General features: G+C 38.1%; 2 non-coding genes across 2 annotated transcripts; both read left to right on the top strand.

The window, feature by feature from the left end:
• Window positions 1–6,463: 6,463 nt before the first annotated feature.
• trnat-agu (transfer RNA threonine (anticodon AGU)) lies at window positions 6,464–6,537 on the top strand. Its single transcript has one exon. It is a non-coding gene; the product is annotated as a tRNA-Thr (tRNA).
• Window positions 6,538–7,387: 850 nt separating this feature from the next.
• trnat-agu (transfer RNA threonine (anticodon AGU)) lies at window positions 7,388–7,461 on the top strand. Its single transcript has one exon. It is a non-coding gene; the product is annotated as a tRNA-Thr (tRNA).
• The last annotated feature ends 3,632 nt before the right edge of the window (window positions 7,462–11,093 follow it).

Genomic DNA, 11,093 nt, shown 5'->3' with positions numbered 1-11,093 from the left:
ATAACACCAAACAATCTGATCTGGAATTTTTGACATGACATTCTTACAATTTTCAAGCAACATTTTGATAAAAAAAGATTTCCCGCTATTGCTGGGACCGCAAACTATGCAAGAAAAAGGGAGCTGAAGCCTAGCATCAAACCATTTTTTACCGTCCATTTTTTTTATTCTTTTTATTTTTTTTATTTATTTATTTTTTTTTTTTTGACGAATGAAAACTCGATTAATACCCGTAAGGTAAGGTTGTAAAGTCCGGTAATAGAACGCGTTTATCGTACACGACTCTGAACCTTTTCATCTGAGCTTTGTTTTTCAAGTGAAAGCCTCTTTTATCTCTGACAATTTGATTGTGGGAGGTCATTATTTCGCCGTTATGATAGGGGGTTTTCACACTTTTGTCAACCAGTTCTGTCAAGGATTCCAAATTTACAACTTTAGTATTAGCATAGTTTAATGTAATGCCTTTGACTTTCATCGTAGTCTTACCCTTGAAAGTTCTGTAACCGTAGGTTTTTGGTCCGCCACTTACAAATTCTACAATATGATCACCCGGGTCCAGTTCACTCGTGAGACAACCCAAGTAATCCCCCAGAGGCGGCATCCAGTCACCCGGTTTACTTTTGAAGATGACGCTGTCGGTATCTGTGTACAAACACCTCTGTTGCAGACGATCAATAACGCTGTACAGTTCGAGTCTAGCATAGGCTGTAGTGAAAATACCTATAAAGACGTTAGCTTTACCCGGTTTAAGAAACCTATCGTCCGCGTACCTCCACTGCACCATAGCTACACTCAGGACAGTAGTACCTTAAATTACATGGTGGGCAACTTCTACCTTCTTTAGATTTATGTTTTGCATAGCAATATGCCGATCTACAAATCCTTAGGCAATCTTTACATTGTACAGATTCTTTAGGATGACAGGGGCATTCACTGTCAAGACACACATTGCAATGGAAATCACATTTATGATGTTTCATATCGTTAAATCCTGCATAGCAGTAAGGGCATACGTAGGACGTGCCTAATAGAGCTTTGAGGTTTTTCACACCGTAATAATGATTTTCGTGCAGGAACAAGAACAAGGTTTTGTCATGCGGCATCTTACTGTTTTGAAAATAAGAGTACCCATTTTTGTTTCCGTCACAGGACATCACTACAATTTTACAGTTCAGCGACTGTTCAAAATGTGCTACGTCAGCCAGACTGACCGCATCATTTACAGATAATCCCGCATTGTGTTGTAATTGTGTCGCTAGTTGTTTGATTTGAAAATCATTTTTGTCAGGGTTCAATAATCGGGAAATGCATAAGGCAAAACACAGGTTATCTTTGTTTTGAAAAACATACAGGTGTTTCATCTTTTTCTGAACAATGTCCGAGTTGAACAAGTGTGATAGCTTATTACGTCCTCCACCACGGGGTGCGTGTACGATTCGAATTACCAGTTGCAAAGTTTCGTCAGAAAGTATTTAAAATTTACTCTGAACAGCGTTTTCAATCATCTTTAGAATTGATTCTAAATCTACAACCCCGTTTCTTACCTGAACTGGGGATGAAACATTCAGAGTATTACCTTGAATTTCGACGTGAACAACGTCACGCGGGCCCACTTCCTCATTAGCGACAGTGAGCATTTGATTTATGAGTTCTAGTACATAATTGTAAAACTCTGCAAAACTGTCAACATTTCCTAACGATGCAAAGTTTACCCGCCTTCTAATTTCTGTGGTATTGAATCTTTCAAGACGATTGATTACGATATTCGGATCTATACCATATCCCATTTGATCATCGTCACTGTCGGACGAAAGGTTAATAGAATCTTCCAAAGGGATATGATTTGGGTTATGTGTTGTGTTACTTGTTTCATTATCGTGAACAGAACTGATTGATGAAATGTGTGATGCCTGACTTAAATTTTCCAGATTATCGTTTAATCTCGATAGACTGTCAATCAGATCGGAGAAAAAATCTCGAGGAGTTGGGTTATACACTTTGCTATTGTCGGGAGATGATACAGAATCAATATGAGAATTGTGATCGCTGGGGTGTGCCAAAGATTCATTGAGTTGATTCACTGCTTCTAACAGGAAGGGGTTTATCGCGGTAATTGGATCTTGTTCGTTTAGTGCATTTTGCAATCTTGACAGACTTTGGTTTAGTTCATTAAAGACGTCGTGTTGAATATCTGGTGGGTTTTCTGAGTTAATGACTGAGTGTGACAACTGTGTAACTGGGTTATGTTCCTGAGATAAAGATAAACTTTGATTAAGATTATTCACAGCTTCTAAGAGGAAAGGGTTCAGAGCCGCGCACGTATCGTGTTCATTTAGAGTATTTTGCAATCTTGACAGACATTGGTTTAGATCGGTCAAAAAATCCTGAGGTGTTTCATTCGCTACATTAATGTCGGGAGATGATACAGAGACTATATTGGGATTGTGTTCACAGGTTTGAGCCAATCTTTGATTAAGCTCATTTATAGCATCTCTTAAGAATGGGGTGATGTTAGACTTCTTAGCATCAATGTTTAGAGGATCACTGTTGGGGCGTTTCTGAGACATGACTAAACAGAGTATTACAATGAGTAATAAGAAGATCCACACGGTTTTTAAAAGTGGAATAAGCGGTTGCAATATCGTTACTTGATCCGTGCGTAGTCATAAACTTCAGTCGTCGATGAGATATTTCCACCGCTCTTGACAGATATCGGAAGTCATAGAGATGATCCAATGCTTCGTCCTGATATAAATCGTCGCCGGAATCTGAAACAATCAAATAAAAATAAAGAAAGAAATAAAATAAATTAATAAAAAAAAAAATATATATATATATATATATATATATATATATATATATATAATATATATATATATATTAAATTACTCAAAATCTACACACCAAATGGATGGGTGTTGGAGAAGCGGTCTGCAGATCCTTCATCTATTTGAGGTCCTATTAAAGGTATTAAATATGTAATTAAGTAAAGAAATATAAATCATTTTCTGACAAAATAACGTGTTTAACATCACTTACTCGGAGAAGTTGGTTGATAGAGATGATTGGATTGGTTGTCGAAATCTAAAAGCAAGGGATCGTATAAATAAGTATAATGCGTATTTAATTAATGTATTTACTTTAAATGAAATATAATTAACTGACCGGATGGTGTGTTAGATCTCCGATCGCTATTTTCCTCTAGAAAATCTCTCTCTTCAGATTTGTAACCTAAACAATTAATACAATAAGTAAATGCATTCATTCTAAAAACTATCGGTTTCATAGGATGAAAAAATAAAATAAAATTCAATTGACTTACTCGGTGGATTGTATTGTTGAACAAAGATAACATCATCAAATTGTTCATATGAATCCTGGTCTATAAATAAAATATACAATTTTATATCACAAGGTTATATTGCACAGAATACTAATCATCATCATTTTAGCTAAAAAGTTACTTACTTGATGCGTTGGACAATGTTCTTCCGGAAGCTGATTAAAATCAAAGAAAAATAAATAAATAATTTAAAAAAGAGATTACAAACTACATGTATCTTAATTTGTGTTTAAAATTACTTCATAATTCTCATTTGTAGATCACCAGGAAGCATGCGATACATGTAACTTTAAAATATTACTTACATTACTTACGATCAAAAGTGTATTAAACCTTAAGAAGATACATAAAAACATGCGTTGACTTAATTTCGAGCGCTATACTTTACCTATTTTCTAATAAATGCATTGTATGTAGTAAAAGACAAAGTTTTCTTACCTTGAGAGTGTTCCATTTTGCTGGGGATTTCTTCAAAAAAAAAAGAGACGCTTTCAAAATGAACTTCCAATTCGATCAAGCTGTTGCTTAAATGCAGTTTTGAAACAAGGGGGGTGGGATAGTGGTCGTAAAAGGTCATGCCCCCAATTTCCTGGGGGTCCATCAGGCAAGGAATCGGAGCCGCATAGTTTTTGTCTTCAAGTGTTTTTAAGGAATGAAATATGCAATTTTATATGTATATATGTGACCGTGTAAAGAATTATTATTACAAAAATAAATTCCAAAAAGAAATAATGATAAAAAAAATAAAAAATAAATAAATCAAAAAAAAAAAAAGAAAAGATTCTGAAGTCGCTCTTGTTTTCTATGTTTTTACCATATTGAATGTGCCGTCAATTTTTGCAAAATATTCGAGAATCATCTTTTGAAAATCTTTCCATTTAAAGACCATCTGAAAGTCTCTCTCATTAGATTCTTCCTCAAATGCGCAACATCTGATCATGTAAATTACGGTGAGACATACTTCAAACTTTTCTTCACTCCTTTTCGGACAAAGACTGAATGTTCGCAGCGACTTGCAAGGTTTCCACGTTAGATTAAAAATCTCGTCGTATTCTTCTTTACAATCCGAATATCTAAATTTAATATAAGTATACATACAACCAAAATGTCTTTTGAAAGTATGCCATTCATCGCGTTGCAAGGAAAAAAGTTCAGAGGCATCCGCAAAACTTGATGTCGGCCCGCTGTACAAAATCATCGCATCATTTTCTTCATGATAATAGAACCCGAAATAATAGCCGTTAGACAAACACCACGCATAAATCGTGTCTGTGTCTTTCAAACGCAATCGCCTTTTAGCCAGAGTCAGTTTCATCTTTTTGGGAGTATCTGTGACAGAAGCCATGATTATTACGGCTATCTTCTAACCCTAACCGCCGCACAAACACTGACCCTTTAAATCCTTTGGCCTACAGGGCCTATTGAATGAATAGGTGGAGACTTATGACGTTGCATACTCTGATTTGCTCGATCGTATGTATCTCGGCCACCTGATTGGGCGCCTTTTTTAAATGATGTTACCGAATCATTGCGTGTAATACGTGATTGAATGGTAAATAAAAGTCTAAAGATCTCTGATCAATTCTTTCTCTATCTCTCTATCTCTCTCTCACGTGGCACAGTTTTGGGGAGTGGAAATGAGTAACAGTTGTCGAAAGGGACCTGTCAGATAAGTTTGATGAATCAGGGTCTGACTGAAGGTCTGGGGACTAGGAACTTTTGACCCCGGCTAGGCTCACCATTACATACAATGATTACGCACACACATACACATGGGCACAGCATTGGTATGTGAGAATTGATAACGGTTGTCGGAAGGGACCTGTCAAATATGTTTGATGAAAAGTGCCCCAGCTACCCGATTGGACGGCAAAACATTAGGCGGGACTTCCGGAAGGCGGGATATCCAGAAGGCGGGACTTCCGGTGAAAATGCAGGCTTTTGATTGGTTGAGGGAGGGACGTACAGGGGGCGTGGTTTGATGACGTGGCACGATCTGATTGGTCGAGACGACCTGTCAAAATTAGTTTGATGAAAAGTGCCCCCTATATCTCTCTCTGTTATTTGTTTCTGGAAAATGCAGAGGTTCCTAATCAGGGAAGTTGTTTTTGCTGTCTGTGTGAAGTTTGTATGCAAGAGAATGTTTTTGAGTTTGCCTGAAGCTATATTGTGTTGATATAGAAAACCAGTCAGGTAGGGTGCCGTGGCTTAGTTGGTTATAGCGCCTGTCTAGTAAACAGGAGCTCCTTGGTTCGAATCCCAGCGGTGCCTTTTCCTTGGGTAATCTTTAATCAGTAACTGCTACAATGAGTAAATCAACCCTTTTTTTATTGGCGTCAGACTATGACTAACAGTATGCAGAGCTTTGGTGTGTGCTTAGACTTGCAGATAATCATCAGACCACTGGGATTTACATATGCATAGTAAATTTATTATTTGCCTCAAATATTAGCAGCACTACTGTTATTTTATAGGAAGGTTGGCCAAGGAACCAGTTTCTTCACCTGGGCTCTGTGGCGCAATGGATAGCGCATTAGATCTCTAGATAAATAGCTGGAGCAATTCAAAGGTTGTGGGTTTGAGTCCCACCAGAGTCGAGAGTGTTTCCTCTTCTTTATAGCTCTGTCTACTACCTTTTTGTACTTTTATTTGCAAGATTTTCTCTAGTCTTTTTACCTAATTAATAGCAATTTCAAACTTTAAGAAATATTCTGTTTGATGTTGGGGTATTGGAACATATTTGTGCTGCAGAAGATTCTGCATGTATTTGTGAAAAGTGAGATGAAGCAGTTTGAAATGTAGGATTTTAGCCTTTTCTGAATCAGAATGATGTTTGCTGATCCATTAAAAGATGTTTAAACGGAACCTGAAGGGTAAACAAAAGATGCTAAGTTTTGTGTGTACATTCTGCGTGACAAGGTCTAGTACTCTGTACATGTATATGATAGGTTTAAGCAATTGAGACAAGCTTTCAGAGTTGATGTTATTTGTTTCTGGAAAATGCAGAGGTTCCTAATCAGGGAAGTTGTTTTTGCTGTCTGTGTGAAGTTTGTATGCAAGAGAATGTTTTTGAGTTTGCCTGAAGCTATATTGTGTTGATATAGAAAACCAGTCAGGTAGGGTGCCGTGGCTTAGTTGGTTATAGCGCCTGTCTAGTAAACAGGAGATCCTGGGTTCGAATCCCAGCGGTGCCTCGTCCTTGGGTAATCTTTAATCAGTAACTGCTACAATGAGTAAATCAACCCTTTTTTTATTGGCGTCAGACTATGACTAACAGTATGCAGAGCTTTGGTGTGTGCTTAGACTTGCAGATAATCATCAGACCACTGGGATTTACATATGCGTAGTAAATTCATTATTTGCCTCAAATATTAGCAGCACTACTGTTATTTTATAGGAAGGTTGGCCAAGGAACCGGTTTCTTCACCTGGAATCTGTGGTGCAATGGATAGCGCATAGGAATTCTAGATGAGTGGCTGGAGCAATTCAAAGGTTGTGGGTTTGAGTCCCACCAGAGTCAGGAGTGTTTCCTCTTCTTTATAGCCCTGTCTACTACCTTTTTGTAGTTTTATTTGCAAGATTTTCTCTAGTCTTTTTACCTAATTATTTGCAATTTCAAACTTTCAGAAATATTCTGTTTGATGTTGGGGTATTGGAACATATTTGTGCTGCAAAAGATTCTGCATGTATTTGTGAAAAAGTGAGATGAAGCAGTTTGAAATGTTGGATTTTAGCCTTTTCTGAATCAGAATGATGTTTGCTGATCCATTAAAAGATGTTTAAACGGAACCTGAAGGGTAAACAAAAGATGCTATGTTTTGTGTGTACATTCTGTGTGACAAGGTCTAGTACTCTGTACATGTATATGATAGGTTTAAGCAATTGCGACAAGCTTTCAGAGTTGATGTTATTTGTTTCTGGAAAATGCAGAGGTTCCTAATCAGGGAAGTTGTTTTTGCTGTCTGTGTGAAGTTTGTATGCAAGAGAATGTTTTTGAGTTTGCCTGAAGCTATATTGTATTGATATAGAAGACCAGTCAGGTACGGCGCCGTGGCTTAGTTGGTTATAGCGCCTGTCTAGTGAACAGGAGATCCTGGGTTCGAATCCCAGTGGTGCCTTTTCCTTAGGTAATCCTTAATCAGTAACTGCTACAATGAGTAAATCATCTCCTTTTTTATTGGTGTCAGACTATAACTAACAGTATGCAGAGCTTTGTTGTGTGCTTAGACTTGCAGATAATCATCAGACCACTGGGATTTACATATGCATAGTAAATTTATTATTTGCCTCAAATATTAGCAGCACTACTGTTATTTTATAGGAAGGTTGGCCAAGGAACCAGTTTCTTAACCTGGGCTCTGTGGTGCAATGGATAGCGCATTGGACTTCTAGATGAATAGCTGGAGCAATTCAAAGGTTGTGGGTTTGAGTCCCACCAGAGTCAGGAGTGTTTCCTCTTCTTTATAGCCCTGTCTACTACCCTTTTGTACTTTTATTTGCAAGATTTTGTCTAGTCTTTTTACCTAATTAATAGCAATTTCAAACTTTCAGAAATATTCTGTTTGATGTTGGGGTATTGGAACATATTTGTGCTGTAGAAGATTCTGCATGTATTTGTGAAAAGTGAGATGAAGCAGTTTGAAATGTTGGATTTTAGCCTTTTCTGAATCAGAATAATGTTTGCTGATCCATTAAAAGATGTTTAAACGGAACCTGAAGGGTAAACAAAAGATGCAAAGTTTTGTGTGTACATTCTGTGTGACAAGGTCTAGTACTCTGTACATGTATATGATAGGTTTAAGCAATTGAGACAAGCTTTCAGAGTTGATGTTATTTGTTTCTGGAAAATGCAGAGGTTCCTAATCAGGGAAGTTGTTTTTGCTGTCTGTGTGAAGTTTGTATGGAAGAGAATGTTTTTGAGTTTGCCTGAAGCTATATTGTATTGATATAGAAGACCAGTCAGGTACGGCGCCGCGGCTTAGTTGGTTATAGCGCCTGTCTAGTAAACAGGAGGTTCTGCGTTTGAATCCCAGCAGTGCATTTTCCTTGGGTAATCTTTAATCAGTAACTGCTACAATGAGTAAATCAACCCTTTTTTATTGGCGTCAGACTATGACTAACAGTATGCAGAGCTTTGGTGTGTGCTTAGTCTTGCAGATAATCATAGACGTTCAAAAATCAATTTTAACAACCCAATCAGAATCAACAGCGCTTCGTGATGTCCGAGTACTAGCAACTCCTGCGTTAAGTTTGGGCTGTTAAACGTACGGTCTCTAACACGTAAAGCCGTCATTGTCAATGAAATTCTAACTGTAAACCTCCTCAGTTCACTGTGTCTCTGTGAACCGTGGGTTAAACCTAATGAATTATTGCTGTGAATGAATCAACTCCCCCAGGCTTTAACTACTGCAGTTATCCACTCAGGTGTGGTCGTGGTGGCGGCGTTGCCACAATCTATGATTCAGTTCTAGGCATAATCCTAAACTCAGGTTATGAAGCTAAATCGTTTGAAGTGCTTATTCTAAAAGTGGCAGGCTTTTCTCCGGCTTCTAAAAAGCAGCTCTCTTTCCTGCTTATTACAGTCTATCGTCCTCCTGGACCTTATACAGATCTTGTTAGTGAAATTGCTGACTTCTTTTCAGAAGTAGCTGTCTCTACTGTGTCATGAAAAATATTGTAATCATGCTGATTCATAATGTATCCATTTAATCTTGTATCCCCTTAATATTTCGTATTCGTAAATCATGTTCTGTTCTATATAATCTACTGCACAGTTGTACAGTACATTCTGATACTATGTCTGGCGCCAGCCGAGGCCAGATAAGAAATATATGGGTAAGCATTAGCTGAAACAGAGCAGTTAATCATGTTGTCCCCTTACTCACCCTCACACTCAGGGGCACAGTGTCTTAAATCTATCAACAATAGGCAGAAAAGTGTGCCAGAGGTCACACACCACTAGTGTTAATTACATACACTCCTTCTTAGGAGGTGCCAGGTGTCGTAAGTCATGACTTCAGGATGCGTATGCAACATGTGAGGGTGGGTGGGGGATATTCCTATAAGTATGTATGTTGAATACCATTGAGGCAGTCTGTATCGTGGTCACGAGCTGCGTGCAGATTCATTAAACTTGCTACTCAATGCATATTCCCTTGTCTGCTTCATCACTCTCTGACAGATTTCCACCACAACTGATAAGGCTTTTATTGTTTGAGATTTCAGTATTCACTTTGAAAAGAGTCCTTAGGACCCCCTTAGAATTAGGTTTAAATCAATCTTAGATGCTTTGGGATTCATTCAAAATGTTATAGGTCCAACTCCTAGATATAGGTCCAACCATACACTAGACCTAGTTCTGACCCTGCATATTGAAACAGAACATGTAGTAAGCATTTCTCAGCCTGACTCCATTTCTGACCATTACCTAATCATGTTTGTAGTCTTAAACCAGGATATCCACCTGATGCCTCGCTTTATGAGCAAACGTACCATAACAATGTCTACAGCTAGTGTATTCATTAATAACCTTCCAGACTTAACCATCTCCAGCCCATCTCATCATATAGAACTTGAGCATGAACCAGATGATCTGCTGTCTGTGCTCCGCTCTAATCTTGACAATGTTGCGTCAATTAAGATCAAACAAATTAGGGAGAGAAAGCTAGCGCCTTGGTGTAATGACCATATGCGTACTCTCTACGGCTTGAATGGCATCATAGTCATGCGGAATACAAAAAAGCTTTAATTAAAGCCAAATCCTCATAAATCGCATCACTAATAGACAATAACAAAAATATCCCCAGATTCCTTTTTAATACTGTGAATAAACTCACCAGCAGTCACAGACAAACTAACTCAGCCATTCCTGCTGACATTAGCAGGATAAAATTGAAAACATTAAAAATTCATAGTCAGTCCCTGACCACTGCAGTGAATGTTGATGAATGGTGCACCAGCTTTAATGCACACTCTGAATACTCTGAATAGCCTATTAAAGTCATCCTCATGTGTACTAGATCCTGTTCCAACACAGTTGTTTAAACAGGTTCTGCCTAGGGTTATACAACCAGTACTGGCTATAGTTAACTCTTCCCTCAACATTGGCTACATACCTAAATCCCTTCATTCAGCAATTATCAAACCTGTTCTCAAAAAACCTAACCTTGACCCCAATGAGCTTGGTAATTATACACCAATCTCAAATCTCCCCTTCATAGCCAAGGTCCTAGAAAAAGCAGTGTTTCTGCTGCTGTGCACAACAGTAGCATTTACAAGGTCTTTCAGTCTGGATTTAGACCCAACCACAGCACTGAAACAGCGTTACTAAGAGCCACAAATGACCTCCTCGTTTCATTTGATAGAGGCTGCACTACTATTCTTGTGCTGCTTGACCTTAGTGCTGCCTTTGACACCGTAGATCATGCCATTCTGCTTGACAGGCTTGAAAATACTGCAGGAATTAAATGATCTGCACTCGCTTATCTTAATCTCATGTGGAATTTGTACAACATACAAAGGAACCCAAAAGGAGATCCTCGAGAGATGGTCAGCTCTGGTCACTGAGAGACAGCTAACCAGTCACACAAGTCAGATGTAAATGTAAATGTCAGATTTACTGTATATATTCTATTCAAGTGTGCTGTATGTAGCTATTATTTAATGTCTGTCCTTGTCTCCTCAGATTAGGACACGGTTAAAAAGAGTCATCAGCACAGACCTTTTCCGCTCTTTTATCAGACTACTTAAT

This window comes from Salminus brasiliensis, chromosome 4 (assembly GCF_030463535.1).
Source record: "Salminus brasiliensis chromosome 4, fSalBra1.hap2, whole genome shotgun sequence".
Taxonomy (NCBI): domain Eukaryota; kingdom Metazoa; phylum Chordata; class Actinopteri; order Characiformes; family Bryconidae; genus Salminus; species Salminus brasiliensis.
Note: the sequence above shows the minus strand (reverse complement) of the source record. Positions and strands in the feature narration are given on the sequence as shown.